The 24,847-nt window shown below is 45.0% G+C and overlaps 1 protein-coding gene across 2 annotated transcripts in view; it reads right to left on the bottom strand.

Annotated features, from left to right (window-relative positions):
* tenm1 (teneurin transmembrane protein 1) overlaps window positions 1-24,847 on the bottom strand; it is a 208,638-nt gene that overhangs the window by 147,176 nt on the left and 36,615 nt on the right. The gene's annotated exons all lie outside the window — the stretch shown is intronic.

Here is a 24,847-nt window from a genome sequence, read left to right on the forward strand (position 1 = left end):
TGTCGCCACAACTTCTGCTGCTGCATTCACGACTGCTGGTGCAGGGAAAAAGAGGAAAAAGCACAATGTGGACAGGAGAGGTGGAAGGAGGACGAAGGCTGGAGGACCAGGGGAGGGTGTAATCTTGGTGAGTGGGGTGACACAGGGACCTGAGCTGCCAGATGGTGCTTTAGGAGGCTTAGCGAAGGCAGCTTTGGATCCCAAAGATCGACAAACCGACTCAATTCCTCTCTTCGCACACAAATGGCAGCAAAACATTTCCCCCGCTCTCCGCCGTCCGCACAGGCCCACATCAAACACGCGAGCTCTGATGTAGTGTTTAATAGTAAATGTAACCTAAATAGGTCTGGCAATGTAGGGCAAGGGCCGTGTAAGACTTGGCCGCCGAGCGAGGAGTTCAAAAACATCAAATTGAGTCTATGGGGAGCGGATAGAAGCCGAGGGAGGGGCCGTTACCGCTCCAGATGACAGTCGTGACAGTGTTGAACATCCACTGCCCCGAGGGTCCTCGGGGACTTAGCCCTCCAAAAAAGACACTTGTGGAAAATCGCTTATGAGATATTTTTCCTGGAATCATCAGCACTGGGTTACATAATAATCCAGATATGAGGAAAAGCGTTTTTAAAGCCGGTGGAGAATCGACTGGGAGGCGCAACAGGTAACAGGTATTTGGGCCAGGCATTAAAAATGCATCACCGTAGGTGAGATGGACCTAAAAACAGCATAGAAATTAAGTATTTATGGTAATTTAGGCATTTGAAGCCAAGTCTTATTAATGAAATGAAAAGAGACAGAGGGGGAAAAAAAATGGCTCCAGCATGCACACACAAAGTAATGGCTGCAGCGTGTAATGACTTAGCTGTCATGACAGAGTAATTCTCTCTGGAAGGGATATTAACAAGGGGGTATAAAACCGAATGAAAAATGAATAATGTGTGCAAAATAATCTTGTTCGTGAAGGCTCGTCATGCTCATTAAAATGTTCTACTTCCTGTCTTGATGGCTGTGACAGATGTTCAGCGCTACCTGTACACGGGCGGAGAGCATTCCACGCAGCCACCGTGAGAAATGTTCCCCCCCCCCACACCGAACGACTTCAGAAATCTGCCGCACATGTGGTCTGACCTTTTTTTGGGAAGCCAGCTGGGGTTTCGTCAATCTTTTATTCCCATCCTAGGAAAACACTTTGAGGTTGTTAAGTGAAAGCAACAACAAAAGAAAGGATGAAACGGCGTGTTAAAAGAGGCGTTCTGCGGCCATACGCAGGCGCCAACTGTCCAGTCTCTGTGATTTTTTTTTTTTTCCAGCTCGATCATCCTGTTTTTCTCTGGTCACTCATTTGGGTGCTATCGTAGCTGTTCTGTTTTATGGCGGTGCTTTTCAGAATTAATGAGAGGCCTGGTTTATTTCAGCCTGCTGTATCTGCCAGTAAAGTGCACATTATGAGTTCACAGTGTAGCAAGCGCTTTACAGCTTTCCAAACAGATTATTTTAACATTTCATTTTAGCGTTTGTTTTTGAGCCCGAACTGTAATGGCGCTAATGCTAGCTAGCATTCTCTGTCACGGTCCGGAGGCTGCGGTTTCGGGGGCATCGACAGCCGAATACAAAGATGGATCAACCCTACACCATGCAGAGACTGACACGGTGTAGCTCGATCGTTGATTTGGATCTGTTAGCAGCAGATTTAAGACGCTAAGCTGAATCAAATGGAAAATAAGCCGAGCACTTACTCACCCACTTAATTCTGACTGACAGACAAAAACTTCGTTATAAAGTGGGGCCTGCTGGTGCCCGAGATACCCTGCACGCCTGCTGCAAACAGTAATCCAGCAGCGCCGCTGTAATGAAGAACCCCCAGCTCTGATAGATACTTTTTAACCCAGAGATAGTGTTCCCATTCATCCGTCTTCTATACTGCTTTATATACTGGCTGCTGGAGCAGATCCCAGCTCACTATGGGCGAAAGGCAAGCGCGCACACACTGGACAGGTTGCCAATCCGTTACAAAGCCAGTGCAGAGAAAAACAATCACACACAGATAATTGTTGGAGATGGCGGTGCCTTTTTCCCAGAATAAACACAAAGAGAAGAACCTGACCAAAGCTCAGCTCTTTGTTGGATATGCAAGCGAACTGATAAAAACAGGATATTTTATTGGGAAAGTTTTACATTTACTGACAGAAACGGAGTCTCCATTGCTTGACCTGTCCAGAATATACAACGCCTTCACTTACAGCCACCTGAGACCGACTCCAGCGACTTGACAAGTGCATAAAGCAATATAGAAGGTGGAAATCGTGCACATGCTGAGGTTATTACAGAGCAAACTAAAACACTTCAAGCAGATCTCGATGTTAACTTCGATAATTATGACCTACAGCTCAAAAAAGAAATCAAGGAGAAACATATCAAGCTACATTCCACCAAACCCCCTGTAATTTTCTCACTGTAAAGTGGGAAAGAAGAAAACACAATTTCATAGCTTCTTTAATAATAGGAGAGCACCACATTTGATGCGAAACAGCCCATAAAACCATGAGCCACAATAGTCTTAAAGCCCAATATTTCAGCAGGTTTTTCTCCCCTTCATCACTCCCGGTGTTTGCTCACGGCCCCCCTTTCTCTGTTTCTCATCTCTTCATTATTGTCCCCAGCACTCTATAGCGCAGAGTTAATTTCTCTTATTACAGTGAAGCCGTATAAAATCCATAGAGCCTGACCTCAACAATATCTAACCTGCCTGTCTGACAGAGGAGTGTGACCGTTTTAGAGAACATTTACCAACTCCTGTTGGACCCAGCCCAGCTAAAAACCACATCATCCACCCCACTCTAAAAATAAAAGATTAATAATTTCCCCCAGGATAGCTTTTCATCTATCTCGCCTCTTAATTGACTTGCATTAAATTGCCACAAAGTTTATTCCACTGCTGAGCTCCGATGAAATAAATAATTAACCCCATAAAAAGGTCAGACAACTGAAATTAGAACTAACTGGTTTTTCTTCTTCTTTTTGTGGTAATGAGATGGGACCCTGCCCTCGCTGACCATCCAGCCCTCTCTTTTAATTTGTCTTTGTCTTTGCGGAGTTCCTGACCAGAGATAACACATTATCTCATCAGACATCATAAGTTCCAATATACCTCCCTTCGCCGGCTGCTCGCTGGCGGAGTCAGCATGAGGGATGCGTTATCGATATTAACAATAGCAAGCATGTGACAACGGGGACTAATATTGCTAATGATCATAGCAATGATGATGGTGCTGAAAAAGATGATGTTACAGATAGAGGCGCCGGCGATGATGGAAAAAGCAAAAAGGCAAAGACGATAGCATCAGTAATAACAGTGATAACAATGATGATGAAAACAGCAGTGATGGCGGCAGAAACACTGATAATTACATTGATGGCAGTGGGCTTTGAGACAGCAATTAGAATAAAAACAGCCATTGATTCATCTCTGCAGACACGGGGATAAACGGCGGAATTTCCATTTAACAAAGTGACACAATCATGTTGTCCAATTAAAGCAAGAAAATACAAATGAAGAAGGCGAGTGCTCTAAGAGCCCTCCTCTCTCATATGGAACCCAGTCGATTTTCATACGGAGCCTGATAATTAGCAGTCATGCATCATCTATATTTTTCTCCAACCGAAAGCTCTGCTCGATGTGTGCGCAGCTTCTCTGCAGATCTATGTGCATATTTGTGTAATTGCTTGTTTGTACCGCCATCTCAAAAAACAACTTCGCAGCAACCTCACAATCATGTTTAGGCTGCAGGTGATACTGAAAGTAGCATTTCCCTGGAGAAGACGTCAAGCCTCCCGAGTGTAGCTGCTCGGCTCTGCAGCGGAAGGCTTACCATCACTCAAACACTTCACTGCAGGGGCCCGCGCTCAAATTACATTTTTAGGAGAGCACGCTTCTTTGAATCTACCGCTATTTAAATGATCTGTTTAAAACTTATAATTAATCAGCTGATGCTTCACAGACAGGGGCTGCTTGGCCTAAAACTTTTTTTTTTTTTTTTGATGTTAATGAATTTTGGCTGTTCTGCAGAAGGAGGGAAAAGGAGGCCAGTGCAAGCTTGGCTGAATGTAGCATAGAGTGGCATCGCAGCTAGCTGAGCTCAGCTCGTCTCTCCTGAGAGCGCAGCAGTGTCCTGATCCCTCCTGACCTTGTCACGGCTGCAGGGTGCCCGGTCATTACCACCACTGCTGCCATGGGCCCGTGCAGGTGTGAATGTGTGTCTATGCACCATGTCACATATGTGTGCACGCATGCATAAGTATGCACACAAGTGTCAGACGGAGCTTCAGAGCATGCTCAGTGCTGCATAATGTGAGCTGCTAGCCCCGGTGCACCGTTTGAGTTATTGGCCCGAATGGAAATCTGCATGGAGCAGAAAAGAGGGCGCGACGAGGTGTCTGAGACTCCGGATGTGCAACACCACCACGGCCATTACAGTGATTATTGGGGCGCATTTATCTTTCACAAGCCTCGCGATTCTCGCACGTCGTCTCCGCCTCCCTTCCTCCTCGTATACGAACACATGGCGCATCTCCCTCAACCCCAAAACAATCACAACATGCACACACCGAGTATGAAGGAAGAGTTTCGCTTGCACACACATGCATACACTATATTTCCTCCGACTCTGACACTAAAACAGGAGAAAGTGCCTGGGCTTGACAGCAAACAAACCGACATGAAGAGATTCCTGGCAGGCTAAAGAGAGAGTGGTATCAAAGCTACAGGAATGCACCACCAGCAGCCCATTTTTTCACTGAGAGAGAGAGAGAGAGAGAGAGAGAGAGAGAGAGAGAGAGAGAGAGAGAGAGAGAGAGAGTGCAGTCTTGTAGCTAGTAGACCTGAGCTGCTGGTAATTAGAATGGGCTCTGAGGAGAGACAGGCAGTGGAATGAATGCAAATGAATTCACTGGCTCCGGCACTGGGCTCCACAACCTTACTTTTCATATAGCACTGCCTCACAGACACGAAGCTGCTGGCACAAACAGAGGAAGGTTACACAGTAAACACTGAGTGACACGACTGTGGACACGCACGTGCCAACACGTCCAACGTGCATGCGTGCGCAAATAAATTGTGAATGCGGTGTCGGCCAGAAACAAATACAAAAACCCCACCGTGAGTGAGGAAGCGTGCTACACACACACACACACACACACACACACACACACACACACACACACACACACACAAACACGACACTATAATCCCTGCAAATGCCAGTGTTGCCTATGAAAAGCGAAAAGGGGTGAAAACGTGCGTTCCAGGCGAACGTCCACAGCATGTCCCATAGCGGAATAAACAAACCCTTCTTAATTGGTGTCGATTTGGAATGGAGTGATGATTCATCATGCAGAACTCCCCAGTAGGGTATTGGAAACCCAATCATTTCTAATCCATATGACCTTGACAGAGGGCCAGAGTGAGACTGTAGCTTCTTCCGCACGCATTGTCCGACAGACAAAGTCGGGCCATTGTGACTGACTTTACAACTCGTTGGAATTGTAATGCACCAAAGTCAGATCACTTCACTGATTACTCCATCACAGCCAGCGGCAAATCTTTATGAAGCACTCAATTCTCCACAGCAGTCATAAATCAGGGTACTATAAGCTTTCCGTCTCACTGATGGCACACCAGAGACACTATTTCCATACCACGCTGGTCCAAGTCAATAATTCCTATTCCCAATACATCTACTCCTCACTTAAAAAAGTCCACCGGCTCTACCTCAGCTCACCTCCAGATCCCCCGTGGGTTGCCATGTGAAACTTTGATCAGTAACTCTGTGGCTCTTCTCAAGGAGAAGCAGGTCGTCTGTGAAGGGGTCCTGCTCTTTGCTAGCTAGAGCGGTGAATGAGTCTAATTAACACATCTCCCTTCCTATCTTAACCAGGCATCCAGGGCCAACTGGAGTCTTATTATAGAGTAGATTATGCATGTAATGTCCCTACTGAGATTATCGCATGCAAAGCGTTGGGAGGCGTATGTGTGCGCTGTGCAGGGGCGGACGGCTCTGTGTGAATACTGCAAGACAGGAGGACGAGCCTGGAGAACGAGGGGCGCTTGGTATTCCGAATGGAACGTGCAATAGATGGTGGAGGGAGATACGGAGACAAAGAGGATGTGGAGGTAGGAGGACGAGCGCAGGAGGAAAGAGAAATGTCTCCAGCACCACCTGCAGACTCGACCGGCGGCCATCTTGCGGTCAATGGGGTGAGCGCGGCCGCCGCCCCGGGGTCAGCTTTAACACGGGCCAATGACAAGTGGGCACTTGCCCTCTACTGCAACAACATCTTGCCGTTCCGCTTCACTGGTCGCACCTATCACACCAATCACAGCGTGCACACGTGCATATGCTTTCACACTCTTCCAGCACTCGCAGCCTGTCTCTTTTACTTGCTTCTTTAAAATCACACACCCACACACACACACACACACACACACACACACAAACACACACCTGGAGAAACTTAACAAATGTGGGAACAGATGCCCCACATCAGACTGCAGTTGCCCTCTGCTCCCGGCGCGTCTCCAGAGAGATGCAGGGACGCCGTTAACGAAGATAAGACGCCGCAGTCCGCAGCCGTGTCAACATATGCCATCAAGGAGCGCACGCGCACACACACACACACACACACACACACACAGACACACACGTTTTCGAGTCATTTGTTACTGTCCACATCACTGTAAAGATAGAGTTGCAATCAGAATATCTGCAAGTGCTGCTGGATATCTTAGAGAGCGCTCGCTCCTTCTCAGCAGAAACACTTTGCACCTGTTCTCCTTCCGTCTTTGGAAAGCCTGATCATCCTTCATCATGGCTGCCATTGCCCTCTACCTATCAACTGGACTCAAGCTGTTTCTCTGAAGGATGAAGAGGAAAATACAGTCTTTAGTGACCCTCTTGTTATTGGACCTTGAAGTGTTTTGAAGGAATTGTGCTTTTATTACAAGCGTATTTCTTCATCGCGGTATGTGTGTGCAATCCATGCATGTAACCTGTTATTGATCACATCTAAAAAATATAAAGACATACATTAGTTAATAATAATATAATATATACATCCATCATTCATGCATTAACGGAGATCATTAGGGGTGTAATCTTTTGAATCCATGTAAACCTAATATTTAAAAGCTGATACTCTCTTCCTAAACCTCAGATTAAAGCACCGACACACTCCTCACTTTTATGAAAGTAGTGTGAGAGATCAAAATGAATCCAATTCATCATCTGTTTTGTAAAACTTGCAATGGCTGAACTTAAAAAATCCTGGAAGAGAAGGACCGCTAGCATGCGAGTTAGAGGGAGTCAGCCAAGTGTCACATCTTTTACCTTTACTTCTTGATTCATCATCTCACGTTGTTTTAAGTATGTCTACAATGCAATCAAATCTAAAAATGCATATGGTAATGAAATATCTCAAAACTCAAGGTACTTCCTTCCTTTTTTTAATCATGATTGCTTTCAAGAACTTCTTGAAACTAAAACATGAGTCAGAAAGCCGAAGTTGGACCGAACCGCTGGTGAGCCTGAACCGTTACACACAGCGTCAGCTTTGAAGTGTTTTTTTTTTTTTCTTCTTATCCCCGGGCCGTCTCTTCCACAAGATTTTCCTAGATTTTCTTCACTTTTCTGGCTCCCAACCATCACACAAGTTAAGCTTGAAGTCACCAACAACTTGTCCTCAATCTTTCTAGCGGGAGCTGAGAGTCGGGTCGCTATCAGACTGATCAGATGTTTGTGTGGGTGATCACAATGCGATGGTTTTGTCTGATGCAGCGATGAGATGTGTGCTGGCAGATGTTGGAGTTGTGTGTGAGTGTTTTCTCTGTGCACTCTGGTTTTCTCCCACAGTCCAAAAACGTGTGTTTGAGGTTAATTGCTGGTTCTGTGTTTGCTCTGTGATGGATCTTGAATGGTGCTCATTGTAATGTACGATCATATTTCATCGTTAAACTTCATTGCCTGGTAACAGCATGCTCTTTGCTTGAAAATGTAGCTAAAAGCGTGACAAACATTTCTTTTGAAATGTGATGGAAAGGTTTACAGTATAATATTAGTGATCTGTGCGTATGCTCGTGTAATACCTGTCTATTTCCTTTTTTTTTTATTTAACTTCAGTCAGCCAAATCTGTCAACACTTTTCCTTTATTGTTAATAAATTTTGTCAGAGATGGAAAATATTAGAACCCTCTATTGTATCCCAAAGGTAAAATAACCCACGTTCATTTCACACAGTGTTGCCTGCACAAAGCAATTTGGCTTTTATTACTGTGTCTTGATCTGGTGATATGAATTAGTTAGTCTTGACACAGAAAATTATGATTCTAAATGATGATAAATTGCATGTGCTTCAATTCAATCTAAATAAACTAGACGGAAACAAAGCTGTAGATTTTGTTTTTTGTGCCATGTATGGATGATTTCAGGCTATTGGTCAGACAGGTCAGACTGGGTAAACATCTGCAGGCAACACACACACACACACACACACACACACACATGCAATCAGGAATTAGTTACTTGTGAGATCGATGCTTTTGACTATCAATTAAGCAGCAGCTTTTCATCCGATCATTGGTGGATCACACATGTAATCACTTAGCTCTCCAGACTCACTGCGGACGGGGCATTGGGGCCGAGGATGCACGAATGGACCGAGGGTTTGCGGTTTACTTTCAGTAATGAACTGACCAACATCAATGATTCATCCCTCACGGTGTAAACTCTCTCCCTCTCCAACATGGCCTGGATATCCTCTGGTTCTACACGATTAAAGATATTTCTGCATGTAAAAATTACAACCCTTGGGGCATAAAGATGGGAGAGGCAAACTTGACCACCAGTCCCACACCGAAAATATCTCAGCGGACTGTGGCACACAAATACCTGGCTCTGCAAGCTTGTCAAGAATATGCAGACGTGTCACAATGTGCTATGCAAATGCAAGATGAAACCATGCATAGCAATCTGAAAATTAGGAGATAGGTCGATACACTATCACGGAAAAAGAGACAGCAAAGTATGCACTTAGACATAGTCAGGTAGAAGGATGTTTAGATAGCCATTAGCTAACAACACTTATGACTATTCAGGAGCCACTTAGAGGACACACACTTCTAGACACTTACAGCTATTAGCAGCCATTATCATTCGTGCATAATCATGTGGAATGATGTGCGAGGGGTCCTCATCTGCAGCAGGAACAGTGAGCACCCAGAGAACCGAAATCCATCTACAAGATGATAATTTTGCAGCAGTGGAGCACAGGGCGCAATACAGGTGTTTACACAGCGCACAAATGGCAATATATTTCAGCCGCACATATACACACCGGCACACACTGTCACTAACTCCAGGATACAAAACAGCCATAAAGCCAGACAGTCCGCAGTGAGCAGAAGCATAAAAAGCTTACGTATCTGCGTCAGTGTGATGGTGCCCGCCACCAGCAGAGAAAATGTGACACCGCTGCCCTTCACCTCTCCCGTCTCCTTTTTTCTGTCTACAGCTGTGACTAAAAGGGCCACTAGCCTATGACAAATAACGTAAAAGAAATTTTTAAAAAAAAGGAGACAGCAACCAGAAAAGACTGTCAGTGACCCTTTCTAAAAGGGTCATCTGCTTCAAGGCTATAAAATCTTAAAATGCAAAAGATAATATTCTGCCGTAGCAATGGCGGCGGAGACGGCGACGGATGGAGGGAGCAAGGGGGAGCTCAGACAGGACCCCGGCCTTAATGTAGTTTGTAATTGTAAGTGTTGGTCTTTAATAAAAGCCCAGAGTATTTGGTCAGGCTAATAGACTGGGCTCTCTAAATCCTGCCTGCCATGCATTATTCAACAGCCATTAGCTATCGCCTCATCTGGGAAGCTGTATGAGTCCCATCATCGGCTGGAACCTCGGCTACGCACGCCGGAGGGCGGGGGAGGGGGGGATTAGATCGGGAGAAAGGGGGGAAGGAAGGAAAGAGATGCAAATACAGGTGCGGGAGGAAAGGGAGGGGGGCGAGGAAGATTGGGCGGCGGAGAATCAAAGAGGTGAGCTGACGAAAGACGGGCGCGATGTGGCATAGGTGAGGGCTTGTGATATGGAAATGGCGACAGAGAGATGAAGAAACGCCTTCATGAAAGCCAGAGGTCACCAGGCAGACATATGAAAATGGTGTCGAGGCTGATGGAGGGGAGGGAGAGAGGGGAGGTGGCCCACGGACGGACAGAGGCAGGAACTGAGTGAGATGTATGGGGGTTGGCGTGGGCAGGTGAGTTTTGGGTCAGGAGGGGGGGCTGGAGAGAGCGATGTGCGCTGAAAGAGGGATGCCAGTCCGAAGTGGCATTTTCTCCTGGCCAGGAACATAAATGTCATATGCTTCCTTCCGCTCCCCTCTCAACCTTTTCTTCTTTCAATTCCCCTCACCTCCTCCTCAACCTTCCCCTGCTCCTTCCACTCCGCCTCCCGCCGCCCTTCTCAATCTGCCCGCCGCTCCCCGTCTCCCCCGAGTAGTGCCAGCGGTAATTTTGCTTACAGAGTGGAGAGAAGGCCAGGGAACACATGGAGATGCAGGCTGCTCAGTTACCACCACGTCGCCGGCCAACAGGAATGGCGCCAAGACCGGGACGCGCGCGTGCGCTCGCACGTGCACTGGTGTGTGCGGGTGTGAGCGCCGGCGTGTGCGCTCTTGAGTGCATCTACACGTCTGGGTAATGGGTGTTTAGCAGGCCTGCCAGACTTGTCCCAGCCACCGCTCTCCCAGACTACCAGGTTCTCCTGACCCTCTGCGGCAGCCCAAGGACACACTCCTGTCTCTCTAATTAAAACACAACCCTGACACACACGCGCGCACGCACACACACACACACACTGCAGGTCTGCAGCTTAAAATAACCTTAAAAGGAAGGAGCGGAGCCATCATCCCCTGCACTCAACACCTCTTCAAAATCCACTCAGCGTTTTCTCACCAGGCAGCTCCCAGGCAGCCTCCCGCCTCAATCTGAGGGAAGATTTGCAGCAACAAACAGCATCTTCAAAATGCAGCACTCATTTATTACCAGAGTCATCATAAGAGCCGCATTTATTATCACAGCCTTCATAGAACTATGGCACTGCTACGCTGTCCGCACTGTCCTGAAGAATAATTGAGTGCAGAAGCATTCGCCACGTCACTATCCCATAATAAGGGCTCTGTGGTTGTGGTCGAAGACAAAGGCGGTTATTTCCAGAGGCTCGGCGAGTCCGGTGTGAGATACAACTGCACATTTACAAGCGATCCCACTTCAGAGCGCTCAGTGGTTTGTATTTTGAAATATTAAACCTCGCCATACTGACCACAATCCGGTCAATCACACGTTCGCACAGGTAGTATTTTGCAGGGACCACATTTCTGAATCACTTTCTGTTGAAGCTGCGTACAGCATTTAGCATTAATGCTTGGTATTAACGTTCATCGCAAAGCCCAGGATGATTTCAAAGAGTAAAGAGTTTAGCCCTCAGCTTTGTGTGTTTGCTATCTTGCTTCAAGTCAGGGAAAAACATTAAAAACCCTGGGTCATTTTAAATATTCAAAAGATCCTGCGGCTGCGATATAGGCTGTGTGGGACTGACCTGATATAAGAAGGGTGACCCCGTGCAGTGGGTTGGAGGAGCCACCTTTAATTCCCAGCTCGTGTGATTCTTTGCATTCTGACGTTTTTATGCAGACGGCGACCTGCACGGTAATAAATAAGTTTGTGTTCCTTGGCAAAAGTGGTGTTCGAGACCTCTATTTTTCAACACTTTAACTCACCTACATCAATTTTTAGTGGATGTGCAGAGACTCCGGCGATAAATTTTGCAGACAAGCTACCTTAAATGACCTTCAAATCTCTTTGCTCCCTCATCCAATAGAAAATGCTAAAGCGATTAAACTGTAATAAGATGAATAACATTGCCAAATGAGCTGCTTGCTGATTGTTGACGGCAATAAGCATCAGGTAATGTTAGCATTTAGGAAGCGTCTGTATGTGCATGGCTAATGTGACAACATGAGGATTTTTAAAATTTTGATTAAAAAACATACCAAAGAAATACAAAGCTCAAGGTTTTTTTTTTTTTAACTCAATACTGGGTCATCCTTTAGAGCGTATGCGTGTGCAACATTGGGACAGCCTCTTCACTTCATCACTAACAGACAATTTAGCATGTTTACCTCCTCGTTAAGCGCATGAGAGACCCTGATGGAGAAATCCCAGGGAGGCAATGGCGTCCTGTCACTGCAGGTTACCACTGCAGCATGATTTAATGGAACTGTCTGTCAGAGCGCCCAACAACAGTCTGTCAACCAACAGGCAGTGGTAACATATACACACACTGAGACTCGCAAAAAAAAAAAAAAAAAATACAATGGAGACGGACTGTCAAAAAGTCTCCCCTCGCTCCCTCTTGCTTTCACCGTCTGATTTTCCCTCCTGCACGCACACACACAAACAAACACACGCGAGCACACGGGATCAAAACTCAAAAGCACATATGTCCAAAAAGGTTCTGGCAAGAGGTAAGACAGGTGGGGATGAACACAGAAGCACTCGGAGTACAGACAGAAATCAGCGGTTAGAAAAACACACATCACTGGCAGCCCTCCTACCAGGAGAGGAGATGAGTGCCAGGAATACGCTCGCTGCATCAAGCGGCACAGGTGTTATCAGAGCGCTTTGCAGGAGATCCCACCAAACAAAGTACGACTGTCATCTCGACGGAAGCAGGAGCGCCGAAATCAACCCAAACAAATGTAATGAATGGTTCACAAAGTATTTAGCAGATTAGGCGGAAAAACTCGATGCATGACGGGGGCCCGCATCCAAAGCTCATTACATGTGGCACTGCATTAGGAAGCACACACATGCCAGTGTGGAGCTCCATCCTCCCGCTCAAGTCTGATTTCTATCCCTCGCTACCCGGTGAATGAGGTAGAGAGCAATCACATCAGCCAGGCATTGGGCATCTGCTATAAAAGCCTTTCTTTATTGTATATTTCCACCATCATCCCAAACTGGCAGGACAGAGAGTTCTGATTAGCATCAAAGCCTTTGATTGCCCCACTCAACAATCAGTGCTGCTCTACTGTGTGACGCCTGCTGCGATGCATCACATCGTGTTGAGAGAGAGAGAGAGAGAGAGAGAGAGAGAGAGAGAGAGAGAGAGCGAGACAGAGAGCAGAAATTATGAAAAAAAAATCCTTCTTGTGTCATAAAACAGCTCTTCTAGATGCAAGAACATATGTGCATGTGCGTGCTTGCGGAAGCCCCGCTCCGCATCAAGCCGTAAAGCTCCACGATGAACCAACACGGGCTTCTAATTTGAGTGGGAATGGAAGGCCCCCTCCTTCCCAAACCGCACACTGCCGCAACATCTTCTCGTCCAGGCAATTCACTCCGAGAACAGGCCCCGCTTCTTTGAAGATACCTCTCGTTTTCTCTCTCTCTCTCTCTCTGTGGCTAAATATGATTAGCTGCAGAGGACATTGTAGCTCTCTCCACAGCTAATACATTTAGTATGGATTGTCTGAAGGGTAAGGATACAGCTAGCAGAGGGATCAATATTCTAAGTCAGAGTCTGTCTGGAGAAGAGGAACCATGCTGGGAGATGGTTAACTGTTCTAAGGCAGCGAGTGCTGTCTGGAAGCACCGAATGCCGGGAATCCCACGATATTGAACACTTCTTCAAAAGGTAATGCTTAATGCTCAAGCTGGGCGATAGGTTATGCTGAGTGCCTGCATCAAGAGCGAGGCTTGTTGAAGATTTGTTGTGGATATCTCTAAGGACGAGAGATTATATAAGGCAAATCTGGATGATTCCTTATAGTCTATAGTGCACCACTTAAGACCAAAGCCCCGTACGGCCCTGCCTCCATAGGGCTGATGTCAAAGTGGTGCTCGAAATAGAGAAAAGGGTGTCCTTTGAGATAGAGGGGAAAAAGGACCCAGATTTAAGTGGCTTCATTTGCATGCGTGAATCCCTCACTTAAGCCCATTTGAATCGCACACACGAGCGGCCGCAGACACAAAACGCACATGCGCACGGGCCTCACACACATTCCCCGGCACACACACACACACACACGCTTAGCATAGACACATTCTTTCCCTCCTTTTTTCCTCGAGTCAGAGGACATTAGCACTGCATCTATTTCTGGAGGCCCATTAAGGCCGTAAAACATTTAAGATCCACGCAGAGTGATTCCCAGTGTCAGAATGACCCGTTCTTCCCCCATTTCTCCCGCTCATGTGAAAAAAAGCTGACACGAAGCTTGTGACAGAAACATGTATTTGGTGCCGCTCCGGATTCGGCTGAGTGGGCTGGCACGGGCGGGGCGGGGCGGCAGGAAGCGGGGTTGAGAGGACTTATTCGGACGGTGGAGGATGGGGGGGTGGGGGGGGGGGGTGGGGCGCGATTGCAGTCGTTTGCTTGCCAAATGGCTCCATTTTGCTGAAATGTGAAGCCTGCACTTTCCTGACACACTATAATAAATCTATCAGTTGTGTGCGGGCGTGTGCGGGCGTGCACGGGCGTGCATTAACGTGGGGGGGCGCCATGCATGAAGAGGAAATTGGTGGCGTCTAAACAGGAAATATACCCTTCCCTTCTCCACTGTAGAAGTGACAGGCACCACAACAGTTAACAGCTCGACTCATGATAACACAGGATGGCATATACCTTATAATGGAAATGCATTGTACCAGCGAGAGTCAAACATACACTCACAAGGGTGCGCGTGTATTCCAACACATATGCACATTATGCACATACGCTCAGAGAAGCTAATGTGAAATGAGTAGACAACCTTGTCTGGCTTCCATCTTAAATCTATACATGAATATATCATTTGCTGTCCAGTGAGGGCTAAATCCATGAAAGCAGCGATGCTAGGCTACTTTAATGTGAAATGACAGGCTTCCAGGCAGCTCTTAGAAGCCTAACAAGCCCGAATATTCACTATTTCCAGAGGGGAGTTCAGAATGCAGCAGAAAAAAAAATATATATATATACATATATATACTTGCACACACAGAGCATGTCAGAAGCTTTGTGTTCTGTACCAAGTAATTACTTATTGCAATAACATCATCGTGCAATCAAAGCTCTGATGCATTTTCCAGTCTGTGTCTTGCCACCTCCCTGAAGAGCTTTTTGGGTTTTTTTTTTTAATGTGAACATTTTTATACAGAGAAAATTCCTCCAAAGTAGAAAAAGATTTTGAGTTTACTATGTTCTGAAAATTAGTATGGACAGTATTGCTTTAAACATTAGAGGTTTATTTAGCAGGAATATGAGGAAGTGTCTATTGGGCTACAACACCTGGGGTCTATTTCACCAAGCAGGTTGAAAAAAATCTCAGTGAAATCCTGAACTCTTTGTTGATTTACTCTGAAAGGGAAAACGCTGGTTTTTCGGTTACACAGCAGCTGATTTGAGTTGGATTACTCAACTTCAAGTATTTTCACCTGGAGTTTAGCACGTGCACGACAACTATAAAAAGCCAGCATCAATGGAGCGCCGATTCGACGAGTCACCATGGCAACAGAGAAGCGGAGCGCAACATATGGCGACTGGGAACACATTTTTTGAAAAAAATGCAACACCGCTGCAGCAGCGAAAGAGAGGGAAATGGCGTGGCAGAAAATTGCTGCCCGTGTCAATGAGTACGTTTAAATGTCGTACTTTATATCAGAATATTATTGAATATTAAATATTATTACAGGGAAACTGTTTGAATGATCACCAATTAAGGTATTTCATTTAGTTGTAATCCTGCGGGGGAGAAGCGCACATGGCAGCAGCTAAAGATGAGATATAAATAAATAAATAAATATATAAAAATAAAAATAAAATAAAATAAATAAATATAAACACATTGTTCAAAAGACCGCGGCATAATCTCATCGAGGTACATCTTTTTAAGCATGTTTAACATTGTAAAGTAGCATAAATACTAAGTGGCTGATGGACAGTGCAGTTGTTTAAAGTCACAAATCTATATCATGTTATGTTAAATAATTAATCCTATTTAATATAATATTATTATCTATCATTTGAGTATAATATTTTAAAAATGTTATTGATACAAATATTTATTTTGTCTTTCGTGTCCTTTTCTTCTTTTGGCCCAGATTGTGAAGGTTCTCTCTGCCTGCTGGAGCCCCTTCATGCTACAACCAACCTGAAACTGTCAGCAGGAAATACTCAGAATATTTTTGCCAAATGTTAGTTTGGAAAAATATACGCAAATATACTGAAAGATGTTATTTATCTAGGATGAGGAGGATGAAACCGTGTCTGCTGCCTTCACAGAGGATCCAGAAAGTCATATCGAGGTACGTTACTGATTGTTCTCTTCCCATTAAAACTCTGAATACTCCTGTGGAACATAGAGCTTGACATTTAGCCGACACTGAAATATTCAAATTGTCATCCTTCTAAACAGATCATGGCTGGTCAGCAGCAGGATGGTCCCTCACCTTACACATCACAGATCAAACTGTGAGATAGATGTTCAGTAAACACCAGAGGTTCATTTCATTCAGTTCATGAGCAGCTGTATAATTTAACGTCCCCTATGTATTCCCAGTTACCACTCAAAGAAATTTATAAAATCCACTTACTTAAAGGTATAATGGACGATTTTCTCGAAAAAGTCGAAGCCAAACGTGTATTACTCGCTTTTTGAAAACGTGCATGCGCCAGACCATCCTACCTGCTCTGCTGCTCCTACGAGCGCGCTTGACAGCGTGACGCAAGCATTTCTTCAGCGTGATTGACATGTCGGAGGACAAATAGTTGATGCTATCATCACGCCATTCATTGGCTAAAACATCGCCCATTATACCTTTAACAAGAAAGAGAAATCCCTTAAAGAGCAGCAGTATCTGGACCTCCAGATGAAGAAGACGAAATTGGAAATTGAGATACTGGAGCAGAAGTTGCAGGTGGGTTCATGGTCACAGGTGAATTATGTTCACTACTGGAACATGAACCCTTTATTTTTTTGTAGGAAATAAAGAAGACAAAATGAAATGTGTGTCATGTCTTTTATTTGCGGTTTATTTGATGGTGGTGATTTAAACTCCTCAGTGCTCTGCATCTCCAGTGTTATATAAAAAACTCCCATTTGCGAAGAACTGCAGCGCAACACACAATATCAGCTGGGATGTGAGTGCACGACTACATTTGGTTATGTTGCAAATGTATGGACGGAAAAGATTGTGAAATGCAGCGTATGGATTGAGACGTGAAGCGGTACCGTTCAAACAGATAACTGTCCGGAAACGCCAAAACATCTATGCGCGGTCTGTAAATAATCTCCCGACGAATATTCAAATCATGATGCAGTAATGCCGCTCCTTCATCTGCAGGATCGCTGATAAAAGGACATGACATTTTGACAGCTACACAAAAACTCGCCAGCTGACTGAATGAATGAGGAAATGGAACAGCGGTGTGGCTGAAAGGGGGCGGAGCCAGAGAGAAACTTCAGGGTTGACTGAGAAAAACCTGCTTCGGACCAGGTTAGAGTCGCAGAGTGTGTTACTGCGGTAACTGACCAGCAGTTTAAGTTCCCTCTCCTGGTGGAACAGGATGGAGTTACTCCTCTGTCTCTGGTTTGAGTTCTCTCCCTTTGCGGAATGGAAATCTCAGAGTTTCCCTCATTTCTGGGTTATTGAACACAGAGTTTTCTTAAAACCTGCTTGGTGAAAAAGACCCCTGGTCACATGTTGGGGGTCAATTTAAACAACAACAGTGGTCGAAGGAACTGAAAACTCAACTTTCTGAATACACCCCAACTATAGATGGCAGATGGCAGAAAATTCTACTTATCTGAAATGTTGCTACTGCACCCCACGGCCTCAGTAAGCTGTTCTAATGCACACCATGGGAAGACTGACAATAACAACAACGGCGGCCTCCAGAGTGCCATGACTTCCAGTCCATATTCTCCTGGGATTTGGTGGTCTTACAGTTGAGAGTCACCTGGAATAACAATCCAACATCGTCGTATGTCCATACGAATGGCCATGTACTCGTCATTGTTAATGTTTACAGCGTACTGTTCAGCACCCACTAGTGGCCTGGCATGCTAGGTGTAAATGAACGTCATTTTCAAAACTTTGCCTTGCAATTACAAAGCCTTTCTGAAACTTATAACTTATAACTTGAAACGTTGTGTAAATAAGCTTTAATGTGACATAACACGGGGAAAAAAAAGTCATTGCGATTAGCTGTGGTTCATTCTCCCATGTTGCATTGAGCAAGAAAGAAAAGATTGAGTACACGCTGGCCAATGGTCTGCATGTGTGTTAGTGAATAGGTGAATAGGACTGATGGTCAAAACTGCTTTGAGATTGTGAACGAGGTGAAAGTGTGGTATATAACTGAAGGCTGCTTTCCTCTTTGTGCATCATTGTTAAGTAGCATAAAATGAAGCAGATATTTGACCTGAGCTTTCTCTATCTACATAAAGGTTTTATAGTCAGGTCTTGGCCGGAGCTTCTATTATGATCTGCCACAATGGAAATAAAGGTGAAATGAATTAAACTGCTGTCTCCTGCATCCTCCATCCTGTTCTGTGGCCTCCCTCCTCAATGCTTGTGTTTCCAGCAGACACACTGCGACGTGTTGCAGGAGTGTGCCAGAAGCAGCTCGGTGCTCCGCCTCGCTAAAGATACGCCTCGAGTCTTCTCCTGATTGAAGTCGAGTCACGCTGCGCAGAGCCGAATCTGGTAAACTTTCAAAATAAAAGGCTGTCTGCAAAAACAAAAATTGTAAATCAGCTCAACAAGGCTGGAGTGAAACATCAGAGGAAGACTATGAAGCTGAAACACTTCTGCTGCATAGCCTACTTAGCCATGGTAGGAGAACAAAACGCAACAAAACAGTGGAGAATTAGTGAGTCGGTGCGCCTCTGAACCACCCTCAGTGGGAATTGAGCTTGCAACACTGCACATCTGCACCCGGTGGACTTCAGGCATATGTTTCTCTGGTATAAAAGTCTGAAAATGAAATGCATCAACTGATCATTTTTTTCCCCCCTCATTTGCACAACATCATGGAGACATCAAAACCCAACCTGTATTTTTCTGGCACAGCTCAGCGTTTGCACTAAATCACCGATAATAACAATTTTATAGCGCTGTATGATCACTTTAAGTGCCAAGAAAAATAAAAAATACATAATGCATCATTCATAAAAAAACGCGCTCTGGTCTCGTAAAAACTGCACTGTTTGTTTCCCCCATTCAGAATTCTGAGCTGATTTAATTCAAGCAACACCAACATCATGAATGTGCTTCTGAATAGAGGTGGGAGCTGGATGTGTGCACTCGTCCTGACACGCTCCAGCAGTGAACCCTTCAAACCGTGGCACCGGATGGTAACGGTTAAGCTAGTTAGCCTCTAAATTCATTTTGGGATTTATGTACGCATTAAGAATCAAAGAATTAGGACAATGAAGCTTTTTGTGAATGCCTGATTCGGCTGAACTTTAGATGGCCTTTATGCCGTGTTCCCCATTCTGCCCGGCTCATTCATTCCCCACTACAGTTTAATTAATATCTTTAGATAGGCTTAGCTGAATAAAGCCTTCTTTACCACATGAAACAATGAAGCTCATCACTGTCAGGATAGAATTTTTTTTCTTTTTTTTGACCTACACTATGTATGATAAATAATGGCTCTTTTTAAGTTTCCTGTGGTACATATGTATCTGAATGACATTATGAACTTGGATATCTTATTGTCTATTGTGTATTCAGAATATGATCTGGATCACTCTCAAAATATAACAAAATAACAAAACATAAACATTCCATCTATTATTTTGTCATAATAAATGCGGAATGTATCCTTCAGATACTGAATCCAGATCTAAAAGGGATTTAAAGAACTTCTTCCTTTACGTGTTTTCTGTTAATCTGCCAAATCTGATCAAGATCTGTCAACAAGTTTTCGAGGTAAACAAACCGGAAAACTAGCAGCAATGAAAACCACTGGAGACAAATTAGCACTAAAGGGGAGGATTGCGAAAACATTGTTTGGAAAAATGTGATAAAAAGAGTGTGCTATCATGATATGGATCCTTTACAGACATTTACACTGCATAGCTGTTCACTCCAAGGTTGCATCGTGTGATTATATTCTGTCTCACTTCACTGTGCTTTTGGGGGCTGTGAAAATTTTTGAGAACGGCAGGTATTTTCTTGAAATTCTTCCTTGGTAGGAGTTGAAGGATCCTTGAGCTTGGAACGGTGTTCTGGCAGGATGCGACGATGTGGCGTCCTCAGAATGTTCGACACCTGGAACGTGTCCTTGACACTGAGAAACATCCACTGTCTGCCACGCTGTAAGGCCAAGTCGGTTCAGTCAGAGGCATGGCTGCCATGTCTGTGAGCGAGAGTGTGTGTTTGTGTGTGTGCGTGTGTGTGTGTGTGTGTGTGAGACTTCGCTGAGGTGCTTCAACTGACTGACGATTGATTTCTGTAGAAGACGCAGCTAAAATTCTGATTATACATGTTGAGAGTTGGCCAGTCAGCAGCAGCACCGCTTTTCCGTCCTTTAAAGTAAGCAGCTGACAGAAACTAGCAATGAACTGACAATGCTTTGAACTGCAGCCAAGAAAAGCTTTCTATGTGAAGACAATGGTCTAAAACATTTGAAAACCACAGAATGTGAGAAAACCGTTCGGATGTCTTCTCTAATAACACCTGCACCACACCTGTAACACCTGCATCTGTGATGAGTGTAAAGAGAGAGAGTGTAAAACCACTTTGCACTGCGAGGTGACAGAGAGACTCTTTTCAGCAAAGGGGTGTCAAAGGCATTGTAGTTCAGGGGCTACATATAGTACAATTTCATCCTGTTTGCGGCTTGTTAATCAGTCGGTCGAGGCCGATGGAGTTGAATGCCGATCTGAGATCAACAGACAGCGTTGGGGCTTCCTGTGTGGCGGACAGCGATTGAAATGGTTTGTATTTTCTCTGTAAATTTGGCTGCACCCAACAATACAACAGTTGAGTTTGCTTTGTGGTTATTTGGCTCCAAAACTGTCAAAAGATCTAAAGTCTTCCCTATTTCTCTTCAGTCTAAAGCTGTAAAATGTTCCGCAGGCTTGTTTTCATAAATTCACTCCTACAAGCTTTGACGTTAATGCTACCGGTGATGGCTAGCTAGCTTTCATTGCTCTATTAGAGACATTCCCTCTTGGGCATCAGTGTGCAATCCCTAGGGAATAAATCAGAAAAACAGTCACATTGGTTTTTTACTATATTTTCACACGATGTAACATCATCCCACGGCCCTGAATGGACCCTTTTTTGGGTCGGTTTTAGCCCGCAAGCCTTATGTTGGACACCTCATGACTCAGAATAGATGAAACAGTGTACAACGCAGCGGCTGAAGCTGTTGGCTAAGAGACATCAACACTCTCGCCACAGAGCATAAAGCAACACTGGGACGTAAATCTCTCACACTGTGCCTTCAAACTAAAAATATGACATATTGCGCCTCTTAACTGGAGCTGCATGGGAAGCACATGTCCAGCTTTAACAATCGCCAGATTGTTTATGGTGGATCAAAGGGTAAACATGAGGTCTCATGGGGGCTTTTTGCGGTCCACTTGTAAAAATGTGTTTTTCACTACAAAGATGTACTCCTCTTGTAAACCTCCATTTGAGCGTGTTTTGTGTTTTCAAGTATCGACTGTGAAAACTAATTTCCTCTCAGAGGATAATAAAGTATCTGTCCACTTTACTGAGGTGCAGGGTTGTGCTGCCTTTGTCAATAATATTCGTGTAGATGTGTTTTCTCGACGAGACCACTGCAGCATAGGGAACCAGTCAATATCCCACAATGCACCTCTGACCTGTGGGCAAACCTGCCTCGCTCTTCTTTTCAACTTCCGATGGACATTGATTTTCAAGCAACTCCTACTCATATATAAATGTGGCAATTGAGCAGGGATGTATTTCAAGTACTGACCAGAGGCCTTCGCCAGATTGAAGAAAGACAGAAAAAATATTGCCTCAGATGCGTCTAACTCACGACTCAGACAGTCCGTGTAGCTTCCTAAAGAAAGCCACAAAGAGGAAAAATCTGTTGCTTATATTATTGTTCTGCGGATCACAAAGTACAGCGTGTACGTGTGAAAAGTGTTACACCACGGCTGTATATGTGAGGCGCTATTCTAGGGTGAAAGAATGACAGTGTGTGTTTGTGTGTGCGCGTGCGTGCGTGTGTGTGTGTGCGTGTATTAGTGAAGGGGAAGGCAGTATCTAGGTCTGTGTGATGAATTTGTTTCAGTGGCAAGCAAGGTGCTGCTAGCAGCACGCCGTCTGTTAATTCACATTCACCGCGGGTGGCTCCAGTCTGAGGCTGATGATACCGAGAGGTGTTGAGAAATAGGAGGACGAGAAGAGAGAGAAGGAGAGATAGATTTGACAAATGAACAAAAGCTATTTGCCAGCTGATCCCTGTTGTCACCTTTCGGCAAAACTGCATGCGCAGTAGATTATATATATATCGTGTTCCTGGCACTTGCTCCACCTACACCTCCAGAGTTTCTGCCAGTTAGTAATTGTCTTTCATTATAGAAAAGGATGGTTAAAAGTTTTATTGTTTAAATCAAGCTGTGAATTGATTTTTTTTTTTAAAGTGCTTCGCTGCATTGCAATTACTTGGCTTTACAGTTGGCAGTTCATTATAAAAGATAATACTGTTATATGATAATCCTCACATGTGGCATCAGGCTATAGTTTACACTATCGCTGGTTTAGCCCAGATTCTATCAGCACAATAACAGCGAGCAAACAGCTCCAGTGAAAACAAAACATTCTGTACTCTTTGTCTTGTCGAAAGCTAAAAAAAAATCTATGTGAATTGTTCGGAAAGGGTCCGATCATCTGTTTTGTTTCCTGAACATTACTGCAATTTGTGGGACACATAAAGGGGGAGCTAATTTCGCTGACGTGTAACTGTGGCTGTTTTGTAAAGCTGACGGAGAATTCATATCACAGTTTTATTGGACAGAGGACTGCTGGAGGGCATCGCAGTGCTATTAACGCCGCGCTGAAACAGCCACCAGCAGGAATATTGTAAAAGCTTTAGCATTAACAGCTGTCTACAGAGTAATCTAAAGAAGATATTGCAAGTTTAGCTACTCCTGCTTTCACATCTTAATAAACGGGCTGTCAGGCTGTTCTACTGCATTAGCAGCACAAGCATGACAGTCCGTCCGTTCCTGTGAGGCGTCCCAGCAGAAGCAGCCCCGCCGGGGGGACCCGGTGTAGCGGCTCCAGGTGGTCCTGCAGCCCCCTGGGGCACCGCCGGCCTCGGGTCCTATCAGGGCTTCGGTTTCTCCTTCTAGAAGAGTAGGTGGACGTAGTGAAGTTAAAAGCTTCGGCAGCGCTGAGTCAAATCAGTCAAAGCCCTGAGAATAGAACTCAGCTATGCAGCCAGAATCCATCCAATAGTTTGCCGCTATTTTAAAATCACGATTATGATTATTTTTGAGTCACCAATAATCATCACGGTCCACCAGTTAAAAGCTTTGGACCAAACCACCTAAAAACATCACTTATTATCTCACAATGCTTCATAACTTAATGCTTTAGTTAGAAGACCAGGAACGGAGTAAAAGGCCTGAAACTAGCTCCTGTCAAGAAATGCTACCTATTAGCTGTGGAAGAGCTGTTAACGACGGTGTCTTTCACCGTGAAAATACAGGAAGTCAGACATTTTTTCCACGAGACAAATAATGTGGCACATTAGCGTAAGCTCAGATTTGAACACAATTGGACCCTGGGTGTGTGAGGGGTGACAGCTCTGCTTCACTTAGCTTTCAAAACACTGTTATTCCATGTGCTGCCCGCATTTCCATCTAATGATGAAATAGATTTCATCTTTGTGAGGGGAGGAATAATTTCATCCCCCCCGGTGATGAAAAGTACCCCGAAGTGGAGATACGGAGAGCAGAGGGGGGTGTATCTCCCCCTGTTCCTCCCCCGTAAATCACCTCCTGCCTGCGGTGCAAACTCTGATTATGTAAGAAAGCATCGCAACCAGCAGGTGATACAGACCGCGGTTGTATTTGAAATGACATTATGACAGCTGTTTCTTCCCATTTCTTCATGTCAGGTACTTCACACCTCAAATTCCACACATTGCACCTTTACGGCGCTGGATTCATCGCGGCAGCGAGCAATTCAACGGCTGTGCTAATAAGATGAAAGTGCACACTGCAGTGGGGGGAAAATTTGGCATCACAAAAGAAGTATTTAAGCTCAGTGTGTTGGAGTGTGAAGCTACTCTCTGGCTGTATACGTAGAATTAGCTGGAGAAGCAAACTCAGCTGGAGAGGTTTTGATCTCTGAGCCATCACGTCTTCATTAAAGTATTAACCGATGATTGCAGCACCACCAGCCATCCGTGTTTATTCCAACAGCAATTACAAGCCTGTGTTACGTCTTCGCCACGCGAACCCTCGCTCGTGATGAAACCCTCCCGCGCAGTCTCGCCTCTCGCAGCCACGCAACAGTCATGAGAATATTAATCCAGCCGTTCCTCCCTCCCCTGTTTACCCCCCTCCCCGCCTCTGGCCAAACATTAGCGGCGATCGTGCATCGCATTACGTTCGTCCCGCTAATGTTGCAGACAACTGCAGATGTGTGTTTGATACATTGTGCGTCTCAGCCGCTTGCCTCCTTTACCCGTTTTCTTTACCACCCGCGTGAGATATCAGGGGAAAATCCACTCAGCCGAGACGCTCCGGATGTAAATAG

This window comes from Salarias fasciatus, chromosome 2 (assembly GCF_902148845.1).
Source record: "Salarias fasciatus chromosome 2, fSalaFa1.1, whole genome shotgun sequence".
NCBI lineage: Eukaryota > Metazoa > Chordata > Actinopteri > Blenniiformes > Blenniidae > Salarias > Salarias fasciatus.